Raw genomic sequence first — 12,362 nt, forward strand, 5'->3', positions numbered from 1 at the left:
CAGAATAACAGTATAGGTTGAAAAAAGGTGGTCATACATGTGCAGGGCGTGTTAAGTTAGAGTAGTAGGGATACATCCGGGCTATCAGGAAGGTTATCATGGACAGCTGGCTGCCTGTAAACATATGAAAATGACCTATTAACCCATTTCCTTCATTGCAGCTCTCTGTCTGTTATTTTACACTTTTAAGAGTGCCTCTTTATTTTATTCTTCTCTCACTGATGTATAGCTTCCAGCCTTATTTACATTTATAATTATGACCCATAATGTACCACTGACTATTCTGAAAGGAATAGTTCACTCATAATGAACATTTCCTGAAAATTGACACAACCGTTTAAGATTTAGATGAGTTTGTTTCTTCATCTGAACACATTTGGAAAAATTTAGCATTATGTCACTTGCTCACCAGTGGATCCTCTGCAGTGAATGGGTGCCATCGGAATGAGAGTCCAAACAGCTGATAAAAAGTAATCCGCACTACTCAAATCAATCATTTATCTTTTTGTGAAGTGAAATTTTGTGTGTGTGAGAGAAAGATATACAATATAGAGACTTTTTTCATTTTAATATTTTTTTTTGTGTATAATATGTGTGTTCTATAGATATAATAGTGTTTTCTCCAATGAAAAATCATCTTGTCTGAATCAGGAGAGAAATATGCAACGATCAAGCAGTTACAAGCTTAAAACAGTTATTGTATTTTGGCCAGAAGTGGCTGTTTAAAGTTAAAATGTGTTGTTGTGATTTTTTTATCAGCTGTTTGGACTCTCATTTTGACGGCACCCATTCACTGCAGAGGATCCACTGGTGAGCAAGTGACGTAATGCAGAATTTCTCCAAATCTTTACTGCTGCTTGAAGATGTGGAGGTGCTGGCCCACTGTAAGCTCACTTTGTTCCCTGTCTTCATTTTTCTAGAGCGAAGCGCCTCCATTGTCCTCTGCCCACATTGTTCTTCATCTTGTGGCAACAATGAAGGAGTCTGCATGAGCATGAGGGAACTTGTCTGAGTCTTTGAAGCAAACACTTTAAGGTTTCCTGTTCTCATCATTCATCCTGCTTTATTGTCCTCTTGCTCAAGACAAATATGGTATTATTCACTGTTTAAGAGATCAAATGACGATTTATAAGACACGTGTTGATGCTTGAGGAAAACCTGAGAATAAACATCTCACAGGTGTAGCCAGTGATGTCATCATTTTAAATGTGCATAGACAGCAGGGAGATTTTCAGACAGAAGAGATATTTTTATTTCTCCTGTCTTTGTTTTATGAATGGGAGACTGGAAAAACAGCTGCTCCTACCTTATTCATATGCTGTGCTGTTGCCAACAAGGTTCAGCTTGTTACCTGATAAAACCTTTATAAATCCTGACAAACAGAATTAATAGTAAGAACATTTTTTCCATCAGATAAAGACCCCCATGAAATCAAAATTGGAATTTTGTTGCTTTTCCCCCTGTTCTCCTCTAAAAGTTGACCAAACAAACAGTGTGCTGTTCTGAACTGAATTGAGAATGATTTTAAATTCAATTTAAATTCCTTAATTTGAACTAAATTTGAATTGAGGTATAGCAGAATGCAGTAAATACTGTAAGTAAATAAATAAATCCAAAGTCTGAAATTTAACAAATATAATTTCAGCATTTACTCAGCTTTTAAGAGAGACTTCTCAGTTTGGGGAATCTGTTTTTCTGTTGTTGTTGTTTTTTTTCTAGTGATGCACCCTGGAATGTAGAATTTTAATGACATGTCAAAGGTTTGGAAAACCTAATATGTTTTCACCCAGTCAAACACCATCAGAAAGGCATGCAGTCACATTTATAAGTGCTCAGTTTTACTTAAGATAACATGAAGAATAATTTAATATCAGATATCTGACAGAGTGTGTGAAGCCCCCACCCCATCCAAGTCTGACCCAGTTCCTGTAATACTCATGTAAACACTGGCCTAGAGTAAAGTCAACACCTCTGAAATGGAGGAAAAGTTCAATGTAATCACGTCTGATTAAGAATGGCAGAAATACTGATAGCTCACATGTTTTTCTGAGAAAAACATCAAAACAACTATATTCCCAATCACACACAGTGTCAGGTTTTCTGGAAGTAAATTACCAGTAATTTGGTTATTCTTGGTTTAGACAATGTCCTTGTCTCTTTAATGTCAAGCACTTACACACAAACTGGACTGATCTGAGCAGTTGATATACACATAAATGGATGCCTACCCACAAAATAATAAAAAGGAAAACCCAAAATCTGGTAAACAAATCTCCAAAGAAGAAAAACACATCCTCTCTGGCTATGTGCTGAAGGACATGTCCCTCGATGTAGGAAAAATCTACTTTCAACTGATGCCTGCTTTTCATTTGATGTCTTTGTTGCACTGTCCTCATTCTGAGGAAATGAGATTAAGGAAAATGTTTGGGAAAATGGTGTTTGGGGTGTGACAAGGGGTCCGTCCGGCTTCCCTGCAGCTGTAAGCTGAAAATACACTGCTCTGTCTGATCTCATCAGGGAAATCATGATTATCACATGACAGAATATCAAACACAAGGTGCTCTGGGGCTTGGTGACTGCAGGCAGTACAAATGTTGTCGTGAAACATATCTCTAGTTTTCATCAGTACCGCAGGGAACACCTGAAACTGAACCATGAAAAACATTTGATTTAAGACTAGAAAAATGGAAGTGTGTCAAACAGAATCAGAATTTGGACATCTGAACCAGATATGCCCTTACTATCAGCAAAAGTATTAATTCAAAAGATCTTTGTACAGCTGGAGGCCCATATGGTTCTGCTTACTCCAAATCTGCTTGGACTGTAATATTTAATAAATATGCCAAGATATACAGCTCTAAGGTCATTTATTAACATCTCTGCTTGTTTTGCTTCCTAGGAATCTCAGGAGTCTTATACAGTAATAAACTGCTCTGTTGTGAGGCGATGTGAGATGTGCATGAATCAGAGAGAGAGATGAGATATAAGATGAAATGAACTACAGTCCTGCCTGGAGTCAGTCAGCTAGCATTGTGAGATAAATGAGGACAAAATTGCAATTTAATGAAATATAACACCTTAAAACAAAGTAGAATTATTTGAGAAAATCCTGTAAAAAAGTAGTTTATTAAATCTCTAAAATTATTTTTAACTATTTCTTGTCTTATTATTTAGAGCTATTTTATGATTTCATATTAATTGAGAAACCTTGGGATTTTTGTACTGAAAATTTTATTAAAACCATTTATAAAAATGTAATAACCATAGAAATATTTCATGAATTGCAAATAAGATAAAAGCTTAAAATTTATGAAAAACACTTAAATTAAGATGAAGTATTTTAAAAACTGCACGTCACTAAGTGAATTTTTCTTGATGGAAAAAGAAACGTTCTTATGATGAATTTTGTCATTTACCCAGATGCACTGATGAATTGTGAATATATCAAAAGCCACTTACTACTTATTAAAAATAATGCAATTCTTAAGTAAATCCATTATAGAACGTCAGAAAAAAATATGCAGAGATGATGAAAATGTTTTGCATCATAGCTGTTACTACAGGATACTGTGTATTTTTATCATGGCTGGGACCCTGTATTCACTGGTCAGCGTCCATTTTACAATATTAAATTAATAGTTAACTAATTCTGTCTTTATTTACTTCCCTTCAATCCTGTATGAGTTTCTGTTTTTCTGCTGGACACAAAAGAAGATATTTTTAAGAATGTAGGTACCCAAAAAGTTTCTGGTCGCCTTGACTTCCATTGTATTTTTTTCCATACTATGGAAGTCAGCGGGGACCAACAATTGTTACCCACATTCTTCAAAATATCTTCTTTTGTGTTCAGCAGAAGAAATAAATTCATAGAGGTTTGGAACAACATGAGGGTGAGAAAAAATTATTACAGAATTTGCATTTCGGGGTGAACTGTCCTTTTAAGTTTTGTACAGTTTGATTTTAAGGGGTCTAAGGGGTTGGCTGAGCACGTTGAAACAAGAATTAAAGGTGACACTGACCCTCACCTGTTATTTGTAGCTCACTCCCCCTCCAATTCACTGACCCATTTTTCCTTTCTATTCTATTTCCACCAGTGATTATTCCAATAATAAGCATAATTCTCTTCTGAAACAATAAAATCAGATCTGTATCATGCCTGTATAGCCTTGTGATTTTTATTTAAGGAATCCAGTTTATGAATCAGTAAATCTTTGCTAGTGACATCCACCTCTACGACAAACAAAGGTATGAAAGTTACCAGAAATAAAGAACATGTTATTCATGTAAGTCTATATTCTTCACCTTGCGTTAAAGCACAAAACACAAGAGAAATTCAGACAGCTGACCGCTTATACAGAATTTGAAGTGAAATGCAATATTGTAAATTATAAAAAAACAAGAGAAATTCATTGTGATTTATGATTATTGATAATTTGGAGTTAAATGAATTTTTGTTTATTGTATTTATTGCTTTGACAGGGATGATAGATGACGGAATATGATCACTGTTAAAACATTCCACACATTTTTTTTTTTTTTGTGTCCAGTTCTCATTTACAAACTCCCTCAAAACTGTTTCTCATGACAGGAGTGTTTATTATATGTGAAACACCCATGAAGCTCAGAAGCAGCATGAAATGTTCCACTACATTGCTTTTCAAAGACAGAGTTATATAACAATACAAAAAGCAGACCTTCAAATCTGGAGAGATAGATGTCAGCACAATCCAAGACCAACAAGACATTGTAAAAATCACATCAGAGGTTCCCAAGTAAACATACATTTGGCCAGTCAGCACAATCCAAGACCAACAAGACATTGTAAAAATCACATCAGAGGTTCCCAAGTAAACGTGCACAGTGTACAGGGAACATCTCACTTCAGTGATGTGTTTCCATCATGGAGCTGTGTATAGAATTATATTATTATTAGTAGTAGTACTAGTAGTAGTAATAATAGTTTTATTTTATTAGTTGTATTTATATACAGTATATATTTTAACATATTTAACATTAAAATGTAATTAATAAAAGTATAACACTTCAAAGCAATGTAGAATTATTTGAGAATATCCTTAAAAGTGTTTCTAAAATCTGAAAATTATTTTTAATAGTATTCTTGTCTACATAAAAAAAAAGGTGACCTAAAAGTAACATATAAACGAGCTATTCAAAAATAAGTCAAAAATAAAAAAGTCAAAAAATAATAATATTACGCTATCAACCAAGAACTTAATTTATACCACCAAAACTACTTTATATGGGTTAAATCATGTCAAAATATTATATATTTAAAATGTATTATAAAAGTGTATTATAAAAGCTATTTTATGTCCTCATTAATTGAGAAACACTGTTTATTTGCTCTTGAAAATTCAATGTTTCTTCCCTGTTGTATTCATTTTGGTTATGTTGTTACAGTTGTTTCGGGAACTTCGTGTGAGGTCGGGAACTAAAAGCAACATATTTACAGTTAAAAGTCCAATTTTGTGTGATGGTTGAATGCAATACAAAGGTTTCATGTAATCGAGTGGCAACTATGTAATCATATTCAACAGGCATTACAAATCCAGGGAACCTGAGGCTTTCATGCTGTTTATTTGGTTCACAATGAGACTGCATTTGGAGACCTCAGTATTGTCCAGGCCTGTTTGAGGTAATTACCCATTCTTAGCTTCATGTTCTAGCCCGGGGTGATCTCTAACCACTTGATAGTGTCTGTCACCCCACTAATGTCCTCACCTGTTCTTTACCAAAACAACAGAGAACCAGAATGGCATCAGATGTCAGCAGTGTAAAAAAACAACAACAACCGAAAACCATATATCATCAGAGATATAATTAGGCTGCAACAAATATTAAAAAAGAGGTTAACATGACAAATTACTGCACTGGTAACAGAACAATGGGACACTTGATCTAATGCTGTGTTACTTTTCTAACTAGCTTTCCCTCCTACGTCTGAACTGAGGAGCGGCTGAGAAAGCCTTTCATTGTGACTATGAAAGATGAAGTGTGTGGGTGCATCTGAATTCCTTTTTTTTCTTTTTTTTTTTCCTATGAATTGGAATCTATAACATGAGCTTTTTGCTTTATGTGTATTTTACTAAAACTGGGTTGATTGACATTTATGTTGAGAAAGGGTAATGCTTAAGTTGAACTGAATATAATATTTCCAGACACTTAATTGTTTGTAAACTGCAATTAAATTAAAATGTATTATAGTATAATTTATACTAAATGCAAATAGCTAAACGTTAAGACACTTTTTGGCCCACTTAAATAGGACATAAGTACATTTTTTATTTCATAATTATGTTGCCATTAAAATGTTATTTTTTTTATATGATATTTAAGCTTCTTATTATTAGGTTGGCTTGAGAAAGCCAACCTACTGATCTGCTATTTAAACTTATTAAGTTGGCTTGAGAAAGCCAACTTACTGATCTACTATTTAAACTTATTATTATTATTATTATTCTTCTGAGACTAAAATTATCAACTCTATCTCCTCCTAGAGCTTTAACTCTACAGACTCCAAACTCAGTCCAGCTCTTCAGACTGATCTCGCCGGGTGTGCTGTATCTTTTCTAACTGATCAGACTTATGGTTTTTCATAAAAATTAAGATTAAAAATCATAAAAATCCCATAGACTTTCATTGACGGAATGTTCAGATGAGCCAAGCTCCAACTGTCAAAATTCAAATCTAAACAAACTGAAGCCCATTAGACTCAATCAGGCTTCGCTTCTATGTACTATTTCTAATCCATTTAAACTCATTCAAACTCATGTATCTAATATTTCTAATATTTCTAATCTATCTATCTATCTATCTATCTATCTATCTATCTATCTATCTATCTATCATCTGACTATTTCTATTTAGCTATCTTAATCATGCTAGCGACATGCTAGTCACTTGCTAATCATGCTTACAACATGCTAGAATCATGCTAACCACATGCTAGTCACTTGCTAATCATGCTAGCAACATGCTAGTCACTTGCTAATCATGCTAAAAACATGCTAGCGACATGCTAGTCACTTGCTAATCATGCTAGAAACATGCTAGCAACATGCTAGTCACTCGCTAATCATGCTAAAAACATGCTAGTCACTTGCTAATCATGCTAGCGACATGCTAGTCAATCGCTAATCATGCTAAAAAACTTGCTAGTGACATGCTAGTCACTCGCTAATCATGCTAATCATGCTAAAACATGCTAGCGACATGCTAGTCACTCGCTATTATCATGCTAAAAACATGCTAGCGACATGCTAGTCACTCGCTAATCATGCTAAAAACATGCTAGCGACATGCTAGTCACTCGCTAATCATGCTAAAAACATGCTAGCGACATGCTAGTCACTCGCTAATCATGCTAAAAACATGCTAGCGACATGCTAGTCAATCGCTAATCATGCTAAAAACATGCTAGTGACATGCTAGTCACTTGCTAATCATGCTAGTGACATGCTAGCGACATGCTAGTCACTTGCTAATCATGCTAGTGACATGCTAGTCACTTGCTAATCATCCTAGAAACATGCTAGCGACATGCTAGTCACTCGCTAATCATGCTAAATCATGCTAAAAACATGCTAACGACATGCTAGTCACTCGCTAATCATGCTTAAAAAATGCTAGCGACATGCTAGTCAATCGCTAATAATGCTAAAAACATGCTAGTGACATGCTAGTCACTCGCTAATCATGCTAAAAACATGCTAGCGACATGCTAGTCACTCGCTAATCATGCTAAAAACATGCTAGCGACATGCTAGTCACTCGCTAATCATGTTAGAAACATGCTAGAGACATGCTAGTAACTTGCTAATCATGCTAGTGACATGCTAGTCACTTGCTAATCATGCTAGAAACATGCTAGTCACTCGCTAATCATGCTAAAAACATGCTAGTCACTTGCTAATCATGTTAAAAAAATGCTAGCGACATGCTAGTCACCTTGCTAATCATGCTAGAAACATGCTAGCGACATGCTAGTCACTCGCTAATCATGCTAAATACATGCTAGTGACATGCTAGTCACTTGCTAATCATGCTAGAAACATGCTAGCGACATGCTAGTCACTCGCTAATCATGCTAGAAACATGCTAGTCACTTGCTAATCATGCTAATGACATGCTAGTCACTTGCTTTATTAAACTTCTTAAACTTTTCAAACTTTTAAAACTAGAAAACTTTTGAAACTTCAAACTTTTCAAACTTCAAACTTTTGAAACTTCAAACTTTTCAAACTTTTCAAACTTTTCAAACTTTTTAAACTTTTCAAACTTTCCAAACTTTTCAAACTTTCTGTTCAGGCTTTCTCAAGCCAACTTAAAGTTTGTCTTGACGAACTTTTTTATCTAGTTATTATTATTCTTTTTCTGAGACTAAAATTTCTGACTGCTACTCCTCCTAGAGCTTTAACTCTACAGACTCCAAACTCAGCCCAGCTCTTCAGACTGATCTCGCCGGGTGTGCTATATCTTTTCTAACTGATCAGACTTATGGTTTTCATAAAAATGAAGATTAAAAATCATAAAAAATCCCATAGACTTTCATTGACGGAATGTTCAGATGAGCCAAGCTCCAACTGTCAAAATTCAAATCTAAACAAACTGAAGCCCATTAGACTCAATCAAGCTTCGCCTCTATGTACTATTTCTAATCCATTTGAAATCATTCAAACTCATCTATCTAATATTTCTAATCCTATCTATCTATCTATCTATCTATCTATCTATCTATCTATCTATCTATCTATCTATCTATCTATCTATTTTTTATCTATTTTTTATATGTATGTTTCATCTGACTGTTTTTTTTTTTTTTTATGTGTATGTTTCTTTTTATCTTTCTGTCTATCTATCTATCTATCTATCTATCTATCATCTGACTGTTTCTATCTATCTATCTATCTATCTTATCTATCTATCTATCTATCTATCTATCTATCATCTGACTGTTTCTATCTATCTATCTATCTAATCTATCTATCTATCTATCTATCTATCTATCTATCTATCTATCTATCTATCATCTGACTGTTTATATCTATCTATCTATCTATCTATCTATCTATCTATCTATCTATCTATCTATCTATCTATCTATCTATCTATCTATCATCTGACTGTTTCTATCTATCTATCTATCTATCTATCTATCTATCTATCTATCTATCTATCTATCTATCCTAGCAACATGCTAATAATGTTACAAAAATGCTAGTCACTTGCTAATCATGCTAAAAACATGGTAGCGACATGCTAGTCACTTTGCTAATCATGCTAGAAACATGCTAGCGACATGCTAGTAACTTGCTAATCATGCTAGAAACATGCTAGCGACATGCTAGTCACTCGCTTATCATGCTAAAACATGCTAGTCACTTGCTAATCATGCTAAAAACATGCTAGCGACAAGCTAGTCACTTGCTAATCATGCTAGAAACATGCTAGCGACATGCTAGTCACTCGCTAATCATGCTAAAAACATGCTATGACATGCTAGTCAATTGTTAATCATGATAGAAAAATGCTAGCGACATGCTAGTCACTCGCTAATCATGCTAAAAACATGCTAGTGACATGCTAGTCACTTGCTAATCATGCTAAAAACATGGTAGAGACATGCTAGTAACTTGCTAATCATGCTAGAAACATGCTAGCGACATGCTAGTCACTCGTAAATCATGCTAAAAACATGCTAGTGACATGCTAGTCACTTGCTAACCATGCTAGAAACATGCTAGCGACATGCTAGTCACTCGCTAATCATGCTAAATACATGCTAGTGACATGCTAGTCACTCGCTAATCATGCTAAAAACATGCTAGTGACATGCTAGTCACTTGCTAATCATGCTAAAAACATGGTAGCGACATGCTAGTAACTTGCTAATCATGCTAGAAACATGCTAGCGACATGCTAGTCACTCGCTAATCATGCTAAAAACATGCTAGCGACATGCTAGTCACTCGCTAATCATGCTAGAAACATGCTAGCGACATGCTAGTAACTTGCTAATCATGCTAGTGACATGCTAGTCACTTGCTAATCATGCTAGAAAAACATGCTAGCGACATGCTAGTCACTCGCTAATCATGCTAAAAACATGCTAGTGACATGCTAATCGTGCTAGAAACATGCTAGCGACATGCTAGTCACTCGTAAATCATGCTAAAAACATGCTAGTGACATGCTAGTCATTTGATAATCATGCTAGAAACATGCTAGCGACATGCTAGTCACTCGCTAATCATGCTAAATACATGCTAGTGACATGCTAGTCACTCGCTAATCATGCTAAAAACATGCTAGTGACATGCTAGTCACTTGTTAATCATGTTAAAAACATGGTAGCGACATGCTAGTAACTTGCTAATCATGCTAGAAACATGCTAGTCACTCGCTAATCATGCTAAAAACATGCTAGTGACATGCTAGTCACTTGCTAATCATGCTAGAAACATGCTAGCGACATGCTAGTAACTTGCTAATCATGCTAGTGACATGCTAGTCACTTGCTAATCATGCTATAGAAACATGCTAGCGCCATGCTAGTCACTCGCTAATCATGCTAAAAACATGCTAGTGACATGCTAATCGTGCTAGAAACATGCTAGCGACATGCTAGTAACTTGCTAATCATGCTAGTGACATGTTAGTCACTTGCTTATCATGCTAGAAACATGCTAACGACATGCTAGTCACTTGCTAATCATGATAGCAACATGCTAGTAACTAGATTATAATGCTAGAAACATGCTAGTAACTTTGCTAATCATGCTAATGACATGCTAGTCACTTGCTTTATTAAACTTCTTAAACTTTTCAAACTTTTCAAACTTCAAACTTTTCAAACTTTTCAAACTTTTCAAACTTTTTAAACTTTTCAAACTTTCCAAACTTTTTAAACTTTCTGTTCAGGCTTTCTCAAGCCAACTTAAAGTTTGTCTTGACGAACTTTTTTATCTAGTTATTATTATTATTATTATTCTTATGAGACTAAAATTTCTGAATGCTACTCCTCCTAGAGCTTTCAAGCTAGAACCACCAAACTCAGTCCAGCTCTTCAGACTGATCTGACTTAGTGTGCTATATCTTTTTAGACTGATCCGACTTATAGTTTTCATAAAAATGAAGATTAAAAATCATAAAAATCCCATAGACTTGCATTGAAAAGCCTCTGCTCAACTGAACATTCCGTAAACTCCAACTGTCAAAAATTCAAATCTAAACACACTGAAGCCCATTAGACTCAATCAGACTTACCTTCTATGTACTATTACTAACCCATTTAAACTCATTCAGACTCATCTATCTATCTATCTATCTATCTATCTATCTATCTATCTATCTATCTATATATCAATCAATCTATCTATCTATCTAACTATCTATCTATCTATCTATATATCAATCAATCTATCTATCTATCTATCTATCTATCTATCTATCTATCTATCTATCTATCTATCTATCTATCTATCATCTGACTGTTTCTATCTATCTATCTATCTATCTATCTATTATCTGACTGTTTCTATCTATCTATCTATCTATCTATCTATCTATGTATCTATCTATCTATCTATCTATCCATCCTAGCAACATGCTAATAATGTTAGAAACATGCTAGTCACATGCTAATCATGCTAGAAACATGCTAGTCACTTGCTTATCATGCTAGAAACATGCTAGCGACATGCTAGTCACTTGCTGATCATGCTAGGAACATGCTAGCGACATGCCTGTAACTTAAAAATCATGCTTGCGACATGCTAGTCACTTGGAAATCATGCTAGCGAAATGCTTATCACCTGCTAATCATGCTAGGAACATGCTAGTCACTTGCTAATCATGCTAGGAACATGCTAGTCACTTGCTAATCATGCTAGAAACATGCTAGCGACATGCTAGTCACTTGATAATCATGCTAGAAACATGCTAGCGAAATGCTAGTAACTTAAAAATCATGCTAGCGACATGCTAGTCACTTGGAAATCATGCTAGCGAAATGCTAATCACCTGCTAATCATGCTAGGAACATGCTAGTCACTTGCTAATCATGCTAGGAACATGCTAGTCACTTGCTAATCATGCTAGCGACATGCTAGTCACTTGGAAATCATGCTAGTGAAATGCTAATCACCTGCTAATCATGCTAGGAACATGCTAGTCACATGCTAATCATGCTAGAAACATGCTACGGACATCCTAGTCACTTGTTAAACATGCTAGAAATATGCTAGCGACATGCTAGCTCACTTGTTAAACATGCTAGAATCATGCTAGCAAAATGCTAATCACCTGCTAATCATGCTAGGAACATGCTAATCATGCTAGGA

The sequence above is a fragment of the Cyprinus carpio genome, chromosome A13 (assembly GCF_018340385.1).
Source record: "Cyprinus carpio isolate SPL01 chromosome A13, ASM1834038v1, whole genome shotgun sequence".
In the NCBI taxonomy this organism is placed as follows: domain Eukaryota; kingdom Metazoa; phylum Chordata; class Actinopteri; order Cypriniformes; family Cyprinidae; genus Cyprinus; species Cyprinus carpio.